Raw genomic sequence first — 24,393 nt, 5'->3', positions numbered from 1 at the left:
CAATGCCAATTGAGGCTGCCATGATGCCCGAGGGTGGGGAAGGGAGAATCCACATATCTCCCAAAGTATGCTTTGTGGCCCACACAAGACTGGACTCTACCTTGTAAATCAGCAACAACTGTAGCAACATGCTTTACTGACCATTCAATGACCTCCTAACAAATCTACTTGCCTCTTTCTCTGGTCCAACATTTTGGTCTAACATTTCTCTGGTTTAACATTATAGCCACTTTTTACTAGAGTGAATAAAAATTAGAAACAGAGTTTGTTATATGGAACAGATTAAAAATATAGAATAGTACAATTTCTACAGATATAATAAAAAGGATTTCCTCTTCAGAGAAGTTTCTCTTTAGGTCTTTAGCCCACTTATTTATCGGGCAGTTGTGTCTTTGAGGATTTGTTGTTGGGGGATTTAATTTTTTGAGTTCTAAGTATATTTTAGATATGAGACTCTTGTCTGTTGTATGGCTAGTGAAGATCTTCTCCCAATCCGTGGGCTTTCTATTAATTTTGCTAGCTATATCCTTTACACTTCAGGAGCTCTGCAGTTTCATGCAATCCAATTTGTCCAAGCTTTCTTTGATTTGTTGTGTTTCTGGGTCTCTATTAAGAAAATTTCAGGGGCTGGGAAGGTGGCTCAGTGGTAGAGCGCTTGCCTTGCATGCCTGAGGCCCTGGGTTCGATTCCTCAGCACCACATAAGCAAAAAGAAAAAACACCGGAAGTGGTGCTGTGGCTCAAGTGATAGAGTGCTAGCCTTGAGCTGAAGAGCTGAGGGACAGCACCCAGGCCCAGAGTTCAGGCCCCCCGACTGGACCCAAAAAAAAAAAAGAAAAAAAGAAAAGAAAATTTCTGCCTGTGCCAAGGAGCCCTAGAGTTTCTCCTATGAAATTATATATTTTTCTTCCTTGGTACATATTTCTGCCACTTCATTAACAGAATGAATAATCATAAAATATCTTATATTACATAAAGTCTGACCTAGGTATACTACTATGTCAGACACACTTTGAAAATAGTAAAAGAGAGAGTTCCGGGAAGATGGCGGAGGAGAAGCTGGAATCTGAACAAGCTCTCGCATAGAAAGTAGTTTTAGAGTTCCAGTCAACAGTCCTAAGCCAGAGAATCACACCAAGTGTGCCATCACAGGACAGAGAGTTAGACAAGAGAGGGGAAGCCAAGGAAACGCATCAGCTGCCGCTCCGGCGGCGGGGTCGCGGCGGCGACCACCGCCGCAGAGTCATACCTGAGACACAGAGAGTTGGGGACGAAGGAGCCAGACGCAGCGGACGAGCGGATTCTACTCAACACCAACAAGAACCGACAAGGAGCGAACATCTTCATCCTGCTGTTTGCAGACCAGAGACGACCCAGGATCCAAGATTCGGCATGAGTACAAGCCCGACGTCCTCACTCCTCAGGGAGCAGAGGAAGGAAGGCCAACCCTCCCCCCCCCAGCACCGGTGATCTCCATCTTGGATACCGACAAAGCTTGGAGGAGCTGCTAGCTCCAGCTCAGGCCTTGGAATAAAATGAGTCATTCAGCAGGTCACAAGAACTTAACGGTGAAGTGACCTGCCAGACTCAGCTCCATCCAGGGAAAAGTCACCCAGCTCAGGCGCCAGCCATCGGAGTGCCTTGCCTCACTGGGTAACCAGAGCCAGAGGCTGCCCCTCCCTCTAGCAGCCACCACAATCAATTGAAAAACAGAAACCCTGAGAATGGCTCCAGGCTGGGCGCTGTGAGCTTTATCACAAAATAGCCCCAGGGAAAAGCTACTGTTTGTTGAAAGGCCTCAACTCTACCCAGAACCTAGCCTCATCACCACATCCCCCTCTTTTGTGACCTCAAAGCAGACCACCCTCCCAGAAAACTAACCTGGGAGGGGGATCTCAAAATCTTGGGTAAAGCAGAGCATTTTTCTGCCTCTTCCAACCAACCGACTTAAGAAACCAATCAAGCCACAGGACCTCAAGCTGACCAGAGACTCCAACAAGAGACTGGTTGCAGACAAAAGGGAGATACAGGATTCTTCCCACTCCTCCCCTCCCCCCCAAAAAAATCAAAAGACTTTTTTTTTCTTTTTTCTTTTTTTTTTCTTCTTCTTCTTTTCTTTTTTTTGCTTGTTTTTTGTTTTTTGTTACCATATATATATATATATATATATATATATATATATATATATATATATATATATATATAAACTTTTTTCCCTTCTAAAACTTTTATTAATCTTTAATCTTTGCCTCTTCTGAAAAAATAATTGTTTTCCAGTAACTTTTTTTTTTCTCATCTTATAATTTTTATTTTAGGAATACGTGAATGAGAGTTTTCCTTTCTTTTCTTGTCTTCTTTCTCTTTTTCTTTCTTTCTTAATTATCTTTTTGTTTTTTATCTAGCTCTACTGAACTTCTGATCTTTTCTTCCCCCTTTCCCATCCTTAAAGCTTTTCACATCTCCTCTATGTCCCTCCCCTTCTCTGAACATATTCACATTCCTCTCTAAATAGACGGTCTTTTAACCTCTATAATAACATTAATTTTTACGTTTCTATTCTTTTTCTGGTCTCTCTTTATTCCCCTTTCCGTCTCTTCTTTTTCTCTCTCTCTCTACTTGCATCCTACCCAACCCATTTCCTGCACTGTGATTAGGACATAGTTAACTCTCCCTGTGCCTCCCCACACCAATCTATTCCTATTTTTTACCCACATCTCTCCCTAATCCTAATAATTTCTGGTTTTCCAAATTCTTTTCTGCGGTTCGAAGTCCTTTAACATATAGTCGTTTGATGTTGAATAGATGTATCTGTTGAACTAGATTGTATCTGTAGACTATTGACTGTACAAATGCAAACTTTGGTTGATGGTTGCCTTAAGATAGTGTTCTAGCACAAAACTGGTGCAATCTTTATCTCAAATGGGCCGAGTAAGCTGGAAAAACACAAGAAAAATGGCAAATTCGGGTATCTCAATTCCCAACCTTGATAATCAGGGATTAGAACAGATAAAGAATAATCCAGAGGAGAGTTCCCAAATAGCTCTACAAACACTAATAGCAAACATGATAAATGAGAAGTTTGACAATGTACAAAGGACTCTGTACGAGCGTGATAGGGAGACAGAGGAGGCATCCCTGAAGTTTATACAGGAATATCATAAGCGTGAGGAAGCTTCTCAAAAACTGATACAGGATTTGCGTGAACAACTTGAGAACACTCAAAGAGAAAGGGAGGAATGGCGTGAGCAGGCAGAGAACACTCAAAGAGAACTGCAGGAAGCCCATAGAAGGGAGGAAACTAATCAAAGAGTAATTCACGAATTAAGAGACCAGGTAGAGAATACACAAAGATCACTAAAGGCATTCATGGAATCCATTAACAAAGAGCTGAAGGCAGTCAGGGAGACCACAAAGGGAATGCTGAATGGAACCCAACAGAAAGAATGGCAGTCCAAAGAAACCATAACCAATCAACTAAGTGATTTGAGAACAAACACTGAACACCAAATTAAGGAAGTAAAGAAATTCATACAAGACCTAAAACAGAGCTTCAACAAAGAACTTGAAGCCATCAAAGCTGACCAATTAGAAGGAAAAGAGATAAAAAACAAAGTAGAGAGTCTTGACAGCAGGTTAGACCATGCAGAAGATCGAATCTCAGGGATTGAAGACAGCCTAGATATTATAGAGAAAGAACATACAACCATCCAAGACAAGTCCAAGAAATATGATAGGTCTATCCAACACCTGGAAGACACCATCAGAAGGCCCAATCTAAGGATAATGGGTGTAGAGGAGCACCTAGAAACAGAAGTTAATGGTCTAGGAAATTTGTTTAACAGGATCCTAGCAGAGAACTTCCCAAACATACAAAAAGATAGGCCTATTCAGATACAAGAAGCTTTTAGAACCCCAAATAGACCAGACCAGAATAGGACATCCCACTGTCACATTATAATCCACACAGGATCAACCCAGACCAAGGAAAAGATCCTTAAAGCTGTCAAGGAGAAAAGGTTAATCACCTATAAAGGGAAACCAATTAGAATTACCTCAGATTTCTCAGCAGAGACAATCAAAGCAAGAAGAGCTTGGAATGACGTATGCCATGCCCTAAAAACAAACAACTATCAACCAAGAATACTGTACCCAGCTAAACTCTCCTTCATAACTGAAGGCCAAATAAAAACCTTCCATAGCAAAGAAAAATTGAAACAATACATGTCCACCAAACCAGCCCTGCAAAAGATTCTTAAAGATGTCCTACACATAGAAAACCAACAAGAACGCAACAAAGGCCAAGAAACTGCACCCAAACTGAGAATCCAAGAACCTGAGGAAGAACCCAGTTTTCACAGCCCCCAAGAAGGTGGATAACATGGCAGGAACTCCCAAATACCTCTCAGTCCTATCTCTTAACGTTAACGGACTGAACTCTCCAATTAAGCGACATAGACTGTCTAGTTGGATTAAAAAACAAGACCCTTCTATCTGCTGCCTGCAGGAGTCACATCTTGCCCGTAAAAACAAACATATTTTCAAGGTTAAAGGCTGGAACAAAATCTACCAAGCAAACGGCCCTCATAAACAGGCGGGAGTTGCAATCCTAATATCAGATAAAATAGACTTCAAACTAAAATTCGTGAGAAGAGATAAAGTAGGTCGCTACATACTAATTAAAGGATCTCTCCTTCAGGAGGATATTACAATTCTAAATATCTATTCGCCAAACAATGGAGCACCCAAATTTATCAAAGAAACACTACTTTCCCTCAAATCCCATATAGATCCAAAGACATTAATTGTTGGGGATTTTAACACACCACTCTCCCCACTAGATAGATCAACTCGGCAAAAACTCAACAGAGAAACCGAAGATCTAAACAGCTGCATAGATCAACTAGACTTAACAGACATTTACCGAACATTTCACCCAGCAGCATTAGAATACACGTTCTTCTCAGCAGCACATGGAACGTTTTCTAAAATAGACCACATTTTAGGCCACAAAGCAAACTTGTCTAAATTCAGAAACATTGAAGTTATACCTTGCATTCTCTCTGACCACAAGGGAATAAAATTAGAACTCAACACCAAAAGCCACCAAAGAAAGTCCGGTATCACATGGAGGCTGAACAACACACTGCTGAATCATGAGTGGGTCATGGAAGAGATTAGAAAGGAAATTCAAATGTTCATGCTATTCAACAAAAATGAACACACAAATTACCAGCTCCTCTGGGACACAGCAAAGGCAGTACTCAGAGGCAAGTTTATAGCTCTGAGCTCCTACATCAACAAATTGGAGAGATCGGAAACTAACAATTTAATGACACATCTAAACCTCCTTGAAAAAGAGCAGCAAGATAAACCCCAATCCAGTAGACGGAAAGAAATAATCAAAATTAAATCAGAATTAAATGAATTAGAATCCAAAAAAACTATAGAAAGAATCAACAAAACAAAGAGTTGGTTCTTCGAAAAACTTAACAAAATTGACAGACACTTAGCAAACCTTATCAGAAAAAGGAGAGAACACACCCAAATTAATAAACTCAGAGATGAGAATGGAAACATCACCACGGAAACAACCAAGATTCAGAACATTATAAGGGAATACTTCTCAAAACTTTATGCTAATAAGTTTGAGAACTTGACAGAAATGGACCTTTTCCTAGCAAATATTGACATGCCAAAACTAAACCAAGATGAGTTAAAACAGCTTAACAGGCCCATATCAAGCATTGAAATAGAAACCGCAATAAGAGACCTCCCAGCTAAGAAAAGTCCAGGACCAGATGGTTTTACAGCGGAATTTTACAAGGCCTTCAAAGCAGAGCTCACACCAATACTCCTCCAACTCTTCAATGAAATTGAAAGAGAAAGCTCACTACCGAACACATTCTATGAAGCCATCATAACCCTCATCCCAAAACCAGGCAGGGACTCATCAAAGAAAGAGAACTATAGACCCATTTCTTTGATGAACATTGATGCAAAACTTCTCAACAAAATTTTGGCCAATCGACTTCAACAATTCATCCAAAAAATCATACACCATGATCAAACAGGATTCATTTCAGGGATGCAAAGCTGGTTCAATATACACAAATCAATTAATATTATTCACCACATCAACAGGAGCAAGAATAAGAACCACATGGTCATCTCAATAGATGCAGAAAAAGCATTTGACAAGATCCAACACCCCTTTATGATGAAGGTTCTGGAAAAATTAGGAATCCATGGAACATTCCTCAATACAATAAAGGCTGTATATGACAAACCTACAGCCAGCATTATACTCAATGGTGAAAAACTAAAGCCTTTTCCTCTTAACTCAGGAACAAGACAAGGATGCCCACTCTCTCCACTTCTCTTCAATCTAGTATTAGAATGCCTAGCTACAGCAATAAGACAAGATGCAGACATAAAGGGGATCCAAATAGGGAAAGAAGAAATAAAACTCTCCCTCTTTGCAGATGACATGATCTTGTATTTAAAGAATCCCATAGACTCCACTCCCAAATTACTCAAGCTGATTCAAAACTTTGGCAAAGTAGCAGGTTATAAAATTAACCCCCAAAAATCAATGGCTTTTCTATATGCCAACAATGAGAAAAGTGTGGCTGAAATTAGGAAAGCAACTCCATTTGTAATAGCCCCACAAAAAATAAAATACCTAGGAATTAACTTAACCAAAGAAGTGAAGGACCTCTATGATGAAAACTTTAAAATCTTGAAAAAGGAAATCAACACAGAACTTAAAAAATGGCAAAACCTCCCATGCTCCTGGATTGGCAAGATTAACATCGTGAAAATGGCAATACTTCCCAAGGCTATCTACAAATTCAACGCGATACCTATCAAAATTCCACCCTCATTCTTCAAGGAAATAGAGGAGGCAATCCAAAAATTCATATGGAACAATAAAAGACCCCGAATAGCAAAAACGCTCCTCAACGGAAAGAACACTGCTGGAGGAATATCAATACCAAATTTCAAACTCTACTATAAAGCCATAGTAATCAAAACAGCTTGGTATTGGCATAAGAACAGACCTCAGGACCAATGAAATAGAATTGAAAACCCAGAAATGAACCTACAGACCTATAGCCATCTAATCTTCGATAAGGGAGCTAAAACAATAGAATGGAACAAAGACAGCCTCTTCAGTAAATGGTGCTGGCAAAATTGGTTAACTACATGTAGAAAACTAAAGCTAGATCCTTATATATCACGCTGCACCAGAATCAACTCCAAATGGATCAAAGACCTTGAACTCAAAGCAGACACTCTGAAAACATTACAGGATGGAATAGCAGAAACCCTAGGTCTCCTTGGCTCAGGTCGAAATTTTCTGAATAGAGACCCGGAAGCACAACAAATCAAAGAAAGGTTGGACAAATGGGATTGCATAAGATTGCAGAGCTTCTGCAGGGCAAATGACATAGCTGGCAAGATCAATAGAAAGCCCACGGATTGGGAGAAGATCTTTACTAGCCATACAACGGACAAGGGTCTCATATCTAAAATATACTTGGAACTCAAAAAATTAAACCACCCAACAACAAATCCTCAAAGAAACAACTGCCCAATAAATAAGTGGGCAAAAGACTTAAAGAGAAGCTTCTCTGAAGAAGAAAGAAGGATGGCCAATAGACACATGAAGAAATGTTCAACATCCCTAGCCATAAAAGAAATGCAAATCAAAACAACATTGAGATATCACCTCACTCCAGTTAGAACAGCAAAAATCAAGACCTCTAACAACAACAGATGCTGGAGGGGATGTGGACAGAAAGGAACCTTACTTCATTGTTGGTGGGAATGTAAACTTGTTCAACCACTTTGGAAAGCAGTATGGAGGTTCCTCAAAAGACTTCACATAGATCTCCCCTATGATCCAGCAATCCCACTTTTGGGCATTTGCCCAAATGTTTACAAACAAGACCACACTAAAGCTACCAGCACAACTATGTTTATTGCAGCATTATTTACCATAGCTAAGATATGGAACCAACCCAGATGCCCCTCAGTAGATGAATGGATCAAGAAAATGTGGTATATATACACAATGGAATTCTATGCTTCCATCAGAAAGAATGACATTTCCCCATTTGTTAGGAAATGGAAAGGTTTGGAAAAAATTATATTAAGTGAAGTAAGCCAGGCCCAAAGAAGCATAGGTCCCATGGTTTCCCTTATTTACAATATCTAGTATAGGTATGAGTCAAGCGGAAAAGGTCAGATAATGTGATTTTAGGAAAATGAACCCTTAAATATGTATTTTAATGTTTTCGTTTCTTTCATGCATGTGTTTCTAACGCATTTATAAGATTATTTCTTTGTTGCTTTGTATGTCCCTCCCCCACAGTGTAACCCCCGCTTTCACTATATTTGATGTCAGTATAACATGTGGAGGAGATGGGGACAAACAAGTCGTTTAAGGATTCAGGTGGACCTGTTGCAACAATGAGAAGTACGAAATGTCATGTCAAAACCAGCTTTACAATGTCGGTGTGGGGGGGGGGGAGGGGGGTATAATTGGGTGGGGGGAGGGGGGTAAAATTGGGTGGGGGGGGGAGGCGGGGAAGGGAAGTGAAGGGTAAACAAAGGAGGAGGCTGCAATGCTTGGTAAGAAATGTATGCATTATCCTGCCCATGTAATTGTAGCCCCTCTGTACAGTATGTTCTCAAATAAAATAAAATACAGTTAAAAAAAAAAAAAAGAAAATAGTAAAAGAACTCATGTTTGATCTGGGTTATCTAATGTAGTAGCCACTAGCCACATGTGTTTACTGAGTACTTAGAGTGAAGCTAGTCCAAGTTAAAATATGTTCTACATAGTGAATTTCTAAGATGACCATGAAAAGACAAACGTGATGACAATATTTGCTGGTATCTGTAAGACTACCTGTTGAAATAATATTTTAAATACAATATTTAAATACAATACAAATAAAATGTATTATTGAAATCATTTTTAGTCTTTTATGATGCAGCTCCTAGGAAATTCACAATTGTCTATATGGCTCATCTTTTATATCTTTTGAGTATGTTTCTAATGGAGGAAACTAACATTGTCATGAAGGCAAGTCCAATCAGATAGGAAAATCAATATATGCTAGTAGAAAAATGTATTTTTAGTACATTTCTGCCAATGGTATTCAATTGACACTCTATCCCGATAACAATGACTAGCATACAAGGAAAGGAATAGCCCAATAAGCCAACATCTATTAAACGAGTCTTACAATGGTCACACAATATTAGTAAATTGTCCCTCCCCAAACCTAATTGCTTAGCCTTCCCATAAAGAACATAACCCAGAAGGTCTCTATTGACCCAACAAAAAATACCAAGAAGTCATAAACCAGAGACTATTATGCAAATAGTTGACTTTGCTGAGAATTAACTTCATATAATACCATGTGATATTTTTTTCTGTTTCAGCAAGTATTAAAGAAGAAGTCACAAGGAGACATGAAAAATATTCAGACCATTCACAGGATCATATCAGCTGTGAGAGGTAGAGTATCTTATTTGTATGGATACACCAAGCCAAGAAACCTAAGGTAAGGCTTTTCTAATATTCCAATCCAGGTCTAAACCTTCTCTCCACATAGAGACCTGATCATGACAATTTTGGAGATCATTTGTCTTTTCTGTGAAGTCCTCATTAAATCAAGTGTTAAGTTGGCATGATTTTCTGCATGATTTGTCGTCCTCTGACAATGAACAGGCTCAGGCTTATGAAACTCATTTAGTCGTATTATTCTTAAGCCCACATATTTTTACTTCCAGGATGTGCTAGGAGAGTGCATTGCTTGTTCAGTTATAGAAATTTCTTTTTAGAAAAACAGCTGAAGGAGACTTGGGTTGAGAATGCACTTGGCTAATTGATTTGCCATCCAGCATCTCTCCTTTCACTAAGCAAAGGAACCAAGCCACTGAATCCTTGGCTCATTGCTTAGCCAGTGGCATCTATACAAATCACCTTGGTATTTATCTTCTCTCTTTCTCATCTGGATCCACTTTACCATATGTATCTGGCTTATTTAAGACAGATTATAAATTTTAAAACAATATTTCTTCAAACCTTATTGAGCAGAAATGGCACAATTAGATGCAAAATTACAGTGGTGATCATTCCAAGGTGGATGGCAGAGTTTTGGCTCAGATTTTAGGAAATATGATTCACACTGCTGCCAGTGCCTTCTTGTGAGCCAGGACCTCAAACTCGCCATTTGATTTCATAATAAAGTGCCTCTGTGATCACCAGAGCAACACTATCCGTTTGGGTGCTGGATTAGAATCCAGGGGAGTCCACAATATAGTCTTTACACATCATCAACTCCCACATAGAACATAAATTGCACTAATATAGTAATATACTGAAATCTCAGACCAACTGTTTGTCATCGGATTAGAATGTGATGACACAAAATAAAGATGTGAGACAGAATCTATGCTGAGGTCTAAATTCACATTGGAAGTCTGGAAAGAAAAGACTGTTTATAAAATGATAGCCCAGAAGCTGCTGCCAAAGTCAGCCTTCGGTGCAGCTGTAGTCAGATGAAATCCACCTCCCTGACATCAGACCCACCCACTGGAATGTTGCTTCTCTGACTGGAGCTTCCCCAAATGGAAACTTCACTTCATGCTACAGAGTAGGCTCTGTCCTCCCCTGTGCTGTCAGCCTGACTGAATCTTCACGATGGCTTTCTTCCCCAGCAAAATGAAGTCTGTCAGAGCATTTGTGGTTTTAGCATTCATATTTGTCATTCTCGGACTTGAGGTTTGCTTATGCTGTCGGATTTCATGAATCCTGTCCTTTAAGACTTTCATCTTTGATGATGAGTTCTGTGTAATTGCTTTTTCCCCCATGGTTTTTAATTTTTCTTCATTTTCTCCCAAGAAATGACTTCCAAGGCCCATATTTGAGTCAGTACTACAGCATCTGCCTAGTATGCAAGAGGTCTTGGGTTGGACATCCACAGAAAGAGGCGGGGGAGGGAGGGGCAGAGGGATAGAGGGGGGAGGGAGGATGGGAAAGGAGGGGAGGGAGAGAGAGAGGGAGAGAGGGAAGGGGGTAAGGAGAAGGGGGAGAAAGAAACAAAGAAAAGGAAATGATGATTTTTCTTGCTGCCATATCATTTTTAAAAAACAAGGATACATTGCAGAGGTTTTTTTGTTATTGAGAATTTTTTCTCAAACAAAGTTTGCTATAATTGTTTATATAGTTCAACAGCTATAAAAGGAATATCTTTAAAATATTTAAACAAAATGATAATAGGAAGAGTAGTCACAGTAAAAAGGTATTTAAGTTTCAAAAATTAGTAAAATATAAAGATAGCAAGGGTAAACAATGAGATGTACAAGTCATTATGTTGAAAATGAACTTTACAACTTTGGTGTGGGGGGGGGCGGGAGGATTGGGTGGGGGAGGGCAGAGGGAGGATGGGAAGGGATGGGAAGGGGAAACAAAGGAGGAGGCTAAAATGCTTGATAAGAAATGTACTCATTATCTTGCTCATGTAATTGTAGCCCCTCTGTACAGTATTTCCACAATAAAATAAATATATAAATAAATAAATAAAAGATAGCAAGGGTGGTAGGTATAGAGTTATCTTCAGGTTGGACTAATTGCTTTAGTAACTACTGTACAAATTGAACCTCCTAAAACCAGTTCTGGGAAGGAGGACTTAACTGTGAATTTTATAAGAAAGAAAACTAGTGTTTAGAGAGAAAAAAATGATTGTCCATAGTTAAACCCTAAATCACAGAGCCCATGTTCAAATCACTTGATTCATTTTTTATCATTCATAATTAGCTTTACTTTTCATTTTACAAAATAGAATGCATGCTAAGTAGTATGTTATTTGGTCTTATATAAAAGTAAGTATTATCATTCCACATGTTAATAGCATTTTTAAAATGACTATTGAGGCCTGGCAGACTTATAAAAAAGGGAGTAAGTTGGGCTCTGGTGGCTCATCTGTTATCTTACCTTCTCCAGAGATGGAGACCTGGATGATTCAAGTTTGTAGCTAGCCCAGGCAGAAAAGTCCACAATTCTCCATTTCCAATTAATCAACAAAAAGCTGGACTATAGACATGTATCAAGTGGTGGTGTTCCAGCCAATCAATTGAGTACGAGGGAATGAGTTCAAGCCCCTAAACTAGCCAAAAAAAGCTGTAAATATTTAAAATATACAATTTGATGAGTTTAGAAAGAATATAAACACATGAAACCATTGCCATAATCAATGACATATACATATTCATCACTTCCATTCCAAAAGTTTTCTGTTCTCTTTATTACTATCATAGTACTCTTTTTGTTATAAGAACAGTTAACATAAGATCTACTCTGTCAGCAGACGTTTTAGTATGTGATATGGCATTATTAACTATTCACACTATGCTGTACAGTAGAGGTAGGCCTCTTTCATGTTGCTTAACTGAGCATTCATACTTTTTGACTATTATCACAGTTTTCTTTCAGCTCCAGTAACTATCATTTTACTCTTTATTCCTACAAGATTAACTATTTGGATTCTTGATATAAGTGAGATGGTATATCATTTGTCTGTCTGTGTCTGGCTTCTTTCATTTAACAAAATGCAATTTATAGTCTATTGGCATCAATGGCAGTGTCTCCGTCTTTGTTAAAGCTAAATAAAGGCATATACTACATTTACATTATACATTCATCCACTCATGGACATGTAGGCTGTGAAGATAGCATTGTAAAATCCTCCTATCATTTCTTATGTATGTAGAATTGTTAGATCATATTATAGCACTGTTTTTAATTTTTCCCATCATGGTTGTACCAAATTACATTCCCACAAAACAGTGTATGTAAGAATTTCCTTTCCTTACAAAGTCATTAATACAGGTATCTTTGTGAGAATAGTGATCCTAACTGAGGTGATGTGACCCTTGTTGTGGTTTGAGGTTGGTTTTGTTTTGTGGCAGTGCTGGTGTTTGAACCCAGGGCCCTCATGATGTCCCTTAGCTTTTTCACTCAAGGCTAATACTCTACCACTTGAGCCACAGATCCACTCTCATCTTTTTGATGGTTAATAAATCAGTCTCAGACTCCAATGAGATCATAGCCTCTTGAGTAGCTAGGATTACCAGTGTGAGTCACTGGCACTCAGCTTCTTGCTAAGATTTTTACTTGTACTTCTCTAATAATTAGTGCTGGTTACTAACTCGTTCATATCTGTTAGCAATTCATATGTCTTCAGTCTTTTGAGTTAATTTTACTTTTTGCATGAGTTATAGGATTATGTATATATTTTGGATATTAATCCTTTATCATCTTTATGGCTTGCAAATATTATCTCCCATTCTGTAAATTACTTTGCCTCTTGTTGACTGTTTTCCTGGTTGTCCAAAAGCATTTGAATTTGATGAAGTCCACTCATCTAATTGCTTTTGTTGTCTATGCTTTGGATGTCATATCCAAGAAATCATTGTTAAAGTCAATGTCAAGAAATTTTTTTACCCATTGTCTTCTTGGAGTTTTATGGTTTTTAGGTCTTATGTTTAAATCTTTAATCCATTTTGAGTTGATTTTCATGTATGAAGTGAGATGAATCATTTATTCTTTTCCTTATATATAGCCACTTTTCCCTGTACCATTTATTGAAAATACTATCTTTCCCCCAATGTATTGATACTCAGCTTAATAATCACTTTACTATATATATATATATATATATATATATACACATATATATAGCTACTCTCTCTATATAGTACATGTACATATAAAGTACATATATAGTACATATATATATACAAAGTTGTACTTTTTCCTAGGCTTTCCTGAATCTTAATAAAAGATTCTTCCTCTAGAAAACATCATTTAGATGATAGAATTTCATCACTGACTTCAAAGAAAGCCTCAGATTTGAATAATGAATTAGAATCATCGTCTCACCTATGTTTTTAGAAAAAAAAACTGTTTTCCCATATTATATAAATGAACTTCTAAATGCTAGCGTCTCAAGCTAATTGACTCAGTAATATTTACTGATAAGCATCTCTCTCTCTCTTTGGTGGTACTGGGGTTAGAATGCAAAGCCTATTGCTTTGCTAGGCAAGTATAATCTTTTCTTGAGCACCTGCCTTGTGCAAGTCTCTCTGCTAGCTTGTAAACTACTAACATAATGTGTTTTGTGTATGAACATCACCCCCAGGTACCTTCAAAATAAGCTGATCAATCTAGCTGCTAAAAGGTTGTGAGTTAATAATTTTAGTAATAATTTGGTTTTCAGGTTCAGTCTAAAGACAGAGTGAATTTTAAAAGTTCCACCACATCCCAAGGACAACGTACCAGGTTTGTGCCTCTTTGTGTTTAAATGAAGTAGCAGAACCTGAATAAGGATAAAAGAGAGCTATGGCAGAGGCTAAGGTTATGTGATCCGATCATATGTTTAGTGAATGAGTCTTAGAGTCAGGAGATATTGATTCTAAATAAGCATAGGAGTCTTTAGGAAAATTTAAAATTCAGAACACAAAGAATCTTTAAAAGGGAAGATTTGGGCCATGGTTCCATTCTTTGTTGCTTTAGGTTATTTTTCAAATATGGTCACATGCTCATGGCCCAGGGTTGACTTTGAACCACAATCTTCCTACCACAGCCTGCCATGGAGCTGGGAATACAGACATGTGTCACTGTGACCCGCTTATTGGTTGTTATGGGATATCACTAATTTTTGCCTGGGCTGACCTTTTCCATGATCCTCCCTATCTCTGCTTTGGGGAAAGCTAGGGTTACAGATATGTGCCATTGCACTTGGCTTTTTAAATACTCATCAGGCAGAATAGTACTCATGCATTCCAAAGACAATCTATTGAGCCCCATGTGTGAGTTTTCAGATGTTTGTTTTAAATGATGTTTTTTTTAAAAGTAAAAGTTCTGCCTCACAGATTATTATAATAAAACCTGCACTGTGACCTTCACTTTTGTTTCATTCCCTAGAATGTCTGTGGATTCAGGAGTTCCCTCGAGATGCAATGGTCTTACGTAATTCTTTTCTCCTTTTCCAGCTTGTTCTTTTGCTATCCCAAATACCCATGACATGTGGATTTGCACAATCCACATGGGGCCATCTGTGTGTTTCCAGGGGCTTCCCTTTAAACAAGTAGCTAGCCACCCTCGCAGCACACTTTTCTCTCAGTTCCTTACAAGGTTATCACTCAGAAATCTAAAGAGTTGAAGTTTTGAATCTTTCCTTAGGGCTAGTAAAAAGAAAGGGCAATTTTCAGTATTGATATCTCAGGTTGTTTTACCAATGGCATTAGCTAGTTTGATTACTATTGGGAATTCAGTGGGCAATTCATATGGAAACAACTTTCTATATGTAATATATCTGAATATAGTATCTAATGAAAAGATCAATCATCTTGTATATGTATGTATGTGTATGTGTGTGTGTATATATATATATATATATATATATATATATATATATATATACCTACATACACACACACACACACATATACATATATTTCAAAACCTAATTAACTTTCAGCATTATGCTGTGGCTTATTTTGGGTTACTTTGGATCTATTTTTCAGTGATTTTTTTCTACTCTAGATATACAAAAACAGAAAAGATAAAACTAATAAGCAGAGAAATAATGCAACAATTCCTCTATATCCAAGAAAAAGTATTGAAAAACCATTTCTGTCCTAGACACAAGAAAGGGACTAGAGGAAAAGGGTACAAGAGAAGGCAAAGGTGCTCAAACCAGAAAAATGTTGATGGAAACAATATATTCCCCCAAACTGAAGTATTTTGCCAGAGCTGGAGGAAAACAGCTTTGTACCTAGCTCTTGCTCCCAGTTACCTCTGTCTCACTTTCTTTGTCTCAGTTATCCAGTGCTACATAACCAACTACCCCCTAATCTAATGCCTTGGAACTACAAGCATTTCATTTGCTATAATTTTGTGGGCCAGATCTCTGGGCAATGGTTACCAGGACAATTCTTCTGTCATGTATGCCATTGGTTAGAATTAAAATGCTCAAGAAAGCTTCTGTGTGGTTGCATGTAGTTAGCAGCGGAAATGGTCTGAAAGATCCAAGAATGCTTCACTCATCCCTCTAATGCCCAAATAACCCCTCCCTTCTCCGTGTGAGTTAGCACCAGAGCTTGAACTCAGATCCCTTGCTCTCGCTTGGCTTTTTCACTCATGGGTGCTGCTCTACCAGTGGAATCATTCCTCAGCCCTGCTATTCCCCTGGTTAAAAGCTTTGCGCCCAATTATGATATTCAAGTCTCAGCCTGCTGAGTTGCAAAGATTACCGATGTGAGCCACTAACACTCCTCTAGACTGCATTCTTAATAGTACCTAGGTTCTTAAAGGGTTAAAAGCAGAGACTGTAAATGTCTTATAATGCAGTCTTCAAAGCTAAACACTACCTCTGCCACTGTCTATTGACAAAAGTTACAGTGCACCCTGTCAGCACGGATTTGCAAAGGTGGGAAAACAGACTCCCCTCCAGAAGAGAGGAAGGATTAAAGGAATCCACAGTCATATTTTGCAATCTACCACACCTATGCATCTATGGTGTCATCACTCATCAGGCCAACCCTAAAGCACCAACGTTTAACTCTCCTTCTTAATCTTTGAATCATTTCCTCTACCTTCTAAGATTCCTGAAACTCGAAATGTAAACAGTTTAATGATACCAAATGCTTCAAATTAGCGTCTGTCTTATGTCCCTGGTAGTTGGGGAGGGGATCAATATTAATGAAGAGGGAAGCAGTAAACATTGTTAATGAGAATGAAGTAGGAGAGATCCCACTACTGCTGGGATATGTTGCAGCACGCAAGGAGGAAAATGACACTAGATATGAAAGCCTGAATCTCTAATGCATCCACAATAATAACACCAGTAAAGTTAGCACTATGGGTAAATTTTAATAGATGATGTCTTACAAAAAGCTCTTTGCTTGAAATGCAGCCCAAAGACTAAATTAGAGTCAAAGCCCCAGTCAGTTAACTGTGCTATAACATGTGAAGAATTGATTTTCTTATTTTTCAGCTGTCAGACCTGCTACAAAGAATGAGTTTTAATTCTGGGGATGTTATTAAACTCCTTGCTTAACTGGCAGAAAAATGGAACTGCTAGCTAGGTGATGGTGGAGCTGCTGTCGGATTGAATGACACCTGTCAGAGTATGATGAATGACCCTCTCTTCCCCACAATCCCCTGTTCTGTCACTCAGGTGAGGCCCATTAATCTTCATCCTAGGCCTGTCAGACTAGGCACCCATGACGACAAAATGTCTTGGAGCATTTACCCCCAAGATACATGGAACAATACGATCTTCTCATTGTCACAGCCATATCGAATTAGCATAATTTATTACGACTTCCCTCCCCCCTCACTCTCTACCTCTCTACCACCCCCCCAAAAAAAGCAAGTAGGGGCTAGATGGGATTAGACAGATGGAGGGTAGGACCAGACTGCCAACTACCAAGCCCCCTGCAGTGCCTGACGAGGGGAGAGCATCTCTACAAACCAATCAAAAAGCTGGCAGTTCAATTACAGAGTAATAAAGGGACATTCATCATTCAATTAGGCACCTGTCATGGTTTCACAAAAGGGAAAACTTCTAACCTGAGACTCCAGAGAGAAGATGCTACAACCAAGAGACAGGAAAATAAATGAAAAAAAGGGACAAAGTCAATTACTGGCCAACCAGACAAAAGGATATATGTCTAAAAAATAATAAAGGGAAAGGTCTCCCTAGGTAAAAATAAGAAAAGTTAGATAACCTTATACAGATTAAAAGAGGATAATATTAAAAGTAGAATGGTACTCTCTTTTGTAGTATCTCGTGATTCAATTTTCCCTTTAGAAGCTGGTCTGGAAACTGAATTTTGTAAGAGGAAAAAAAAACCAAGAGGGAAGAGTAACACTGTTACTCAAAAGCTTTGCTCCTTAAATGACTAAGACATGAGGGCTAAGAGGAGAAAACCTAACTTTGATCCTTTGCTGTGGTGACATATGATGCCCCAACTGTGACTGAAAATAAGAGTTGAAACTTTTCATTTCTTACCAAGTGTGGATGTGCTGGCCATTCAAGCAAGAGCAAAGCTTTTAATAAAAATAAATTTCAAGGTTTTTTTGTTGCTGTCTTAGACACAAATGTATTTCTATGACACAATGTCTGTTTTCTACCTTCATTTATGCTTTAGGTTCCAGGAGAAATAAGTAAGTGAGCCACAGAATATTAAGCTAAAAGTAATGAGAGCAGTGCTTTTTGCCCCAACTGTTTTGGAACATAGACCCAGATTGTGTACCCTGGGGGTGGTTCAGTAATGTATTGTAAGTCAAGAATTGGATGTCACAATTCTTCACCCTGCTTCTGGTCTCACTCCACAGCTGAACAGTGCTTCTCAAATACATTGAATTATTTTCCCTAAAATGTTTAAGACAATAACAAATTCACGAAAAAAGTCTTGCATGTCTCCTCATGCTGTAAAATAGAGTCGTGTAAAATAAAATGATTCTATTTTGAATGGAAATCTGTGCATCTGTTTCGCTTTCTCTAGATGGTCAGGAGGCAGGTTTGTATACACACAGAATTTCTTTTTGTAGCAGTTCTGGCCATGATCTTCATATCAGGTATGCTGTCCAGGCATCAGATTTCTGATGTGGTTTTTAAAGATCCTTAAATTATTCTACTCTGACCTCTCTATTTGATGTCAGGGAAGAGAGTTTCTTCCTTACTCACTTTTTTGATTGGCTGTTTTTTTTTATAAGTTCGTTTTTGTGGGGGTTTATACTTTACTTGAAAATTTATTCCAGTGAAACTACACAGATGAGATGAAGTTAATTTGAAGAACAACTAACTAAAGAAATGTAAGATTCTTTATAGAAAATGGAAATATTTAGCTCAGGCTTTGTAGGGACACTGGACAATGGTCTTCCTAGACATTAAGATTTCTTGCAAGTAGAGGAAAATCTTTGACATGTAATAAGCTGATAGATGTGTGTATCCATGTATATACATATTATATGACAGATACCCACAAATACATACATATTCCCTGTGTGCTATATATGTATATATATATATGTATTTAAACACATATATGTATATAGAGCATATACATATATTATTTCTTTGGGATTGAATTCTGAAAACTCTCCACAAAACATTAAAAAAAACATAAAAAAACACTGGGCATCTGTGGCTCATGCCTGTAATCCTAGCAACTCAAGAGGCTGAGATCTGAGAATCGTGGTTCAAAGCCAGTCCAGGCAGGAAACTTTGTGAGACTCTTATCTCCAATAAACTACTCAGAAAATTGGAAGTGGCGCTGTGACTCAAGTGGTAGAGTGCTCGCCTTGAGCTGAAGAGCACCTAGGCCCAGAGTTCAAGCCCCATGACCGAAAGAAAAAAAAAACTCACCCTCCTTTGCTAAGATAAATTGGCAAGTCCTCTCTGTTCTTTTTTCAGAAGCCCTTAAATGTTATCTCCTAAAGTCACTAAAGGAAAGTCATTCCTTTCAGATGTATTTGTTGGCTTGATAGGGTTCTAAAACATAGTTCCATTGGAAAGAGTCAAGTAGGGAAAAGAAAAAATGACTTTTCCTACCTCCTCTCCCCTTCTATATTTTATGGTAAGACTCTTGCTTGTGGATTTTTAAATGCAAGAGAGATTGCTACATTTTTTTCAGGCAGGTTAGCATTTTTCATAAGGAAACAGGAAACAAGATAAAAAGATGAAGGGTGAAGATCATCAAAATCACAATGACTTAGAAGTAAAAAATTGTCACTATATTTGATTCTGGTGCCCTGCATCTTGTATATACATTTTTCTAATTTGGGAAGGGAAAGGGAAATAACGAAATGCTGAAATAAGGAAACAGGTTTACCCATTGTACAAGATACTATGTTGAAAACAAACTTTACAACTTCAGGGGTGGAGGAGGGAGGAGTTGGGGAGGTGGGGAGGGAAGGGATGGTAGGGGAAAATCAAAGGAGGGGGTAACAATGCTCGATAGGAAATGGACTTGTTACTTTACTCATGTAACCGTAACCCCTCTGTACAGTATCTTTACAATAAAAAATATTAAAAAAGAAAAAATCTTCTGGGGGCAGAAACTGTACTTTCAAACCCAGGATTAAGTCTTCAGCTAGTGACAAATTCTCAATATGTGTTCATCACTGAACACAAGACAAATACTTAGAAAAGCAATTACACCTCACAATACTTAATACATAACCCAGATTTATGACAAGTTCTCCATCTTTTCATGAAATTTTGCCTTGCCAAATGCATTTACATGATAGTGCTGGGACACTTCACTGAGGCAGAGAGCCTGATCATTATCACAAGCAAGCTGGGAGATCCCAGGTGGCCATTCTCTTTTGATGAGTTTTAGTGTTCTCCTTTGCATAATCGAATATCTGGACTCAATCATCTCAAGACCTTTTATATCTAAAATTACTTGATTTTCTGATTTGTATCCTAAAGTTGTGCTTCCAGAATGGCCCACACTGCTTTGATGAAGAAGCCAGGAGAAGTTGAAAGCCAGCCTCCAATTTTAGTCCTCCCCCTCCCCAAATAAAAAATACAACAGCAAGAGACTGTATCCTGCTTAATCACATGTAGTCAGTATGTATTATATAGGGAAAACCCATTAACTCAAACTTCTTAAGAACTTCTCATTGCCCCCACCACTGGGAAGGGTAATGCTGGACCAAGTTCTCACTGCTAGATGAACTGCCTGAACTTCAAATGCTTCTAGGACCAGAACTTTATTTCCATCATTAGCATTCAAGGATAAACTAAAATCAGATATCAAATGTCAATCCATCCCAAGAAAGTTATTTTCTTCCTCTTATCAGCACTGCTTTTCTAATAATTTAAAATTCTGAAGCTAAATACAAATTTCTTTGCCAGAAAACTCAAATGGGAAAAAGAAAACAACAACTACAACCACCACAAAACAAAATCTTGAAGAGTTTAAAGCCATTGCTACCAACTTACCTTAAACCATGACACGCAGGAAAATGATCAGAGGCTAAGAATCTATCCCTTGAAATGTAAAAATTATTTCAAAGAATATTTCTCACAGCCTGAATTGCATAGCCTGACTTTGAATAGGTTTCATGCATGCATAGGCAGGCATCTTCCTTTCCCCCAAACTCACTGGATGCACTTTGGAAACTAGTATGGAGGTTCCTCAAGACTCCACATTGAGGTCTGGGAAGGTGGCTCAGTGGTAGAGCGCTTGCCTTGCATGCATGAGGCCCTGGGTCCGATTTCCCAGCACCACATAAGCAAAAAGAAAAAACGCCGGAAATGGCGCTGTGGCTCAAGAGGTAGAGCACTAGCCTTGAGCTGAAGAGCTGAGAGACAGCGCTCAGGCCCAGAGTTCAGGCTCCACGACCTGACCCAAAAAAGAAAGAAAGAAAAAAAAGACTCCACATAGAGCTCCCCTATGACCCAGCAATCCCACTTTTGGGCATTTACCCAAATCATCACAAACAGGATCATACTAAAGCTACAAGGACAACTATGTTTATTGCAGCATTATTTACCATAACTAAGATATGGAACCAACCCAGATACCCCTCAGTAGATGAATGGATCAAGAAAATGTATATATACAATAGAATTCTATGCCTCCATCAGAAAGAATGACATCACCCCATTTGTTAGGAAATGGAAAGACTTGGAAAAAATTTTATTAAGTGAAGTAAGCCAGGCCCAAAGAAACATAGGTCTCATGGTTTCCCTTATTTGCAATAACTATATATGTCTGGGATAAGCAGAAAAAGTCAAAAGCTAGGATGATGTTAAGCTAAGCTAAGATGATGTTAAGCAAAATGAACCTTAAGATAGGGACACAAGTGGTTTTTTCTTTCTTGCTATTATTCCTAATATATTTATACTGTACCATGTGATATTTTTTGTTTCTTTGTATGTTCCTCCCCCACGATATAACCCCTGTTTTCACTGTATTTAATGTCAGTGCCCTGCATCTTGCATATACACTTCTCTAATTTGGGGAGGGGAAGGGAAAAAACAAAATGCTTAAATAGGGATACAGGTTGACCTATTGTAACATTGAGATGTACAAGACACTATGCTGAAAAGTGAACTTCACAATTTAGGTGGAGAGGGGGAAGAAAGAAGGGAAGAGTGTAGTTGTGGAGGTGGGAGGGAAGGCATGGTAGGGGAAAAACAAAGGAGGAAATAACAATGTGGTAGGAAATGTACTCATTACCTTGCTCATGTAACTGTAACCCCTCTGTACAGTTATTTTACAATAAAAAGTATTTTTAGAAAACTCACTGTTGCTTCCCCCATGCCATATTTTGTTCATCAATATCACATTTATACCTACTTCTATGTTTCACTGGTTTTCAGTGTGCACGATAATTGTTGTAGTTAAATGCCAAATCATATGATTTTTTTTCAATCAAAGAAATTTTAAGGGAAACAACTCAGTGCAAGAAGTTACAAAAATACACATCACTGAAGTAAAGGTAGGAAAATGTACAGCTGTAAACCAGTTTAGTCCTGTGCAGGCAATAACAGCCACTATCACCACATCTGGCCAAAAGCAATTGTAAACTCATATCAATTGCAGAGATGCCATGAGAAAAAAAAATGTGCATTTTCAGATACACAACAAGATAAGTGCAATGGTCTGCCTTTGGTCTGTAACAACCAGTTTGAGGATCTCCTCAAAGTAAAGACAGCCACAACTCAAGTCTACCTTTATCCCATGACTCATTAATAAGGGCCAAATTAAAGGCCTGCATAAAGGTTGTAGCATGGATCAAGTGGTAGAGCACCTCTCCAGCAAGTTCAAGACTTTGACTTCAAACTTCCTTCCATGTTGCCAAAACACAAAAGAGCTATAGAGAAAATTTGCAACAATATTTCTCTAAATATATCTCCAAAGAATTGTGACCAGAGTACCTTTCAGAAATTAGAAGCCATTAGGCAAAAGTAGAATACAAATCTTTTGGCTTTGCAATCTACTCTGCCAAAGCTGAGGAATTATCTATGCACATACATATGTGCATGTGTCTATATTGATACGTGCATACACTTGAGCCACAGCACCACTTCTGGTTTTCTGGTGGTTTATTGTAGATAAGTGTCACATGGACTTTCCTGCCCGGGCTGGCTTTGAACCACAATCCTCAGATCTCAGCCTCCTGAGTAGCTAGGATTACAGACATGAGTCACCGGTGACCAGCTCATACATATATATTTATATATGCATGTATCTATCAATATATTTCAGGATTTTTTTCAAAGCTTAGATTCTTTTCTAATGTAGTCTTTGAACGGTTAGAACAACAAGTTGAGATGTGGGTATGGGTAAAATGACACATATTTCCTCCCACTCAGTCACCTCTGCTCTTATCTTGTCAAGCTGTCATTTTTCACTAGAATTGCTTCTTCTGTCCATCACTACCTTTTTAGAACAAACAAAAATCCTTCCTCCCTTGTCTTTTGTTATCTTCATTGTGCCCACATAGTAATGACCTTGATGCTCATCATAGCCTCTGTCACTTCGTTGCTTAAAGAAATGAAACTGGCTTCCTTGGTTTTCATGTGGACCTTGAGTGAGTGAGCCAGATAACAGACTTAGTACAAGCCCAGCCTCTATCCCACCCCAAAGCTTACCCAGCTTTATGCTTCTTGGTCCTCATTCAGAAAGCTCACTGAAAGCCTCCTCTCACTTATGTGGAACAATTTTGTTTCTGAAACTGGCTTATTTTGATTTCTAAGCAAGCAAATAAAATCAACACTGGGCATCAAACAGCCTTGAGTATCATGTGACAGGTCGTTAGCTTCATCTTCAACTATAGGATGGAGATTGCAAATCCAAAATCATATTTCCACTGTTTCACTTAGTTTCCTCTGAAATCTCCAGACAGTGCTCAGGCTTCTACTTCATGACCTTCCTGCTGATAGACAGACAAGGCTAAGCAGGAGGCATGATTGACTACACATACCCATTCATTCATTTGTGCCTTCATTCACACATGTTCTCAGTGAGTTCCTGATATGCATCCTTTAGAAATTCACAGTCCAATAAAAAGAGTCTGTTTATCTATACAAATAGATAATGGCAATTTAGGATGACAATGCAAAGATAAACCCAGAATCTTAGGAAGCACAAAGTCAGGGTGCCCTAATTCACTGACACTCTGAGTTTACATGTTTCCCCGTATCATCCTTCTATGGCCATGTTTAGTATTATGTGTTGGTTGGTGAGAAGAAATCATGTGTGAACAGAATAAAAGGGAGCTATAGAACAGAGGCTTTGTTTACATTCCAGGTAAGGAAATGGAGGGTTAAAAAAAAAGTAATCA

The sequence above is a fragment of the Dipodomys merriami genome, unplaced genomic scaffold (assembly GCF_024711535.1).
Source record: "Dipodomys merriami isolate MVZ:Mamm:240054 unplaced genomic scaffold, mDipMer1.0.p SCAF_63, whole genome shotgun sequence".
NCBI lineage: Eukaryota > Metazoa > Chordata > Mammalia > Rodentia > Heteromyidae > Dipodomys > Dipodomys merriami.
Note: the sequence above shows the minus strand (reverse complement) of the source record.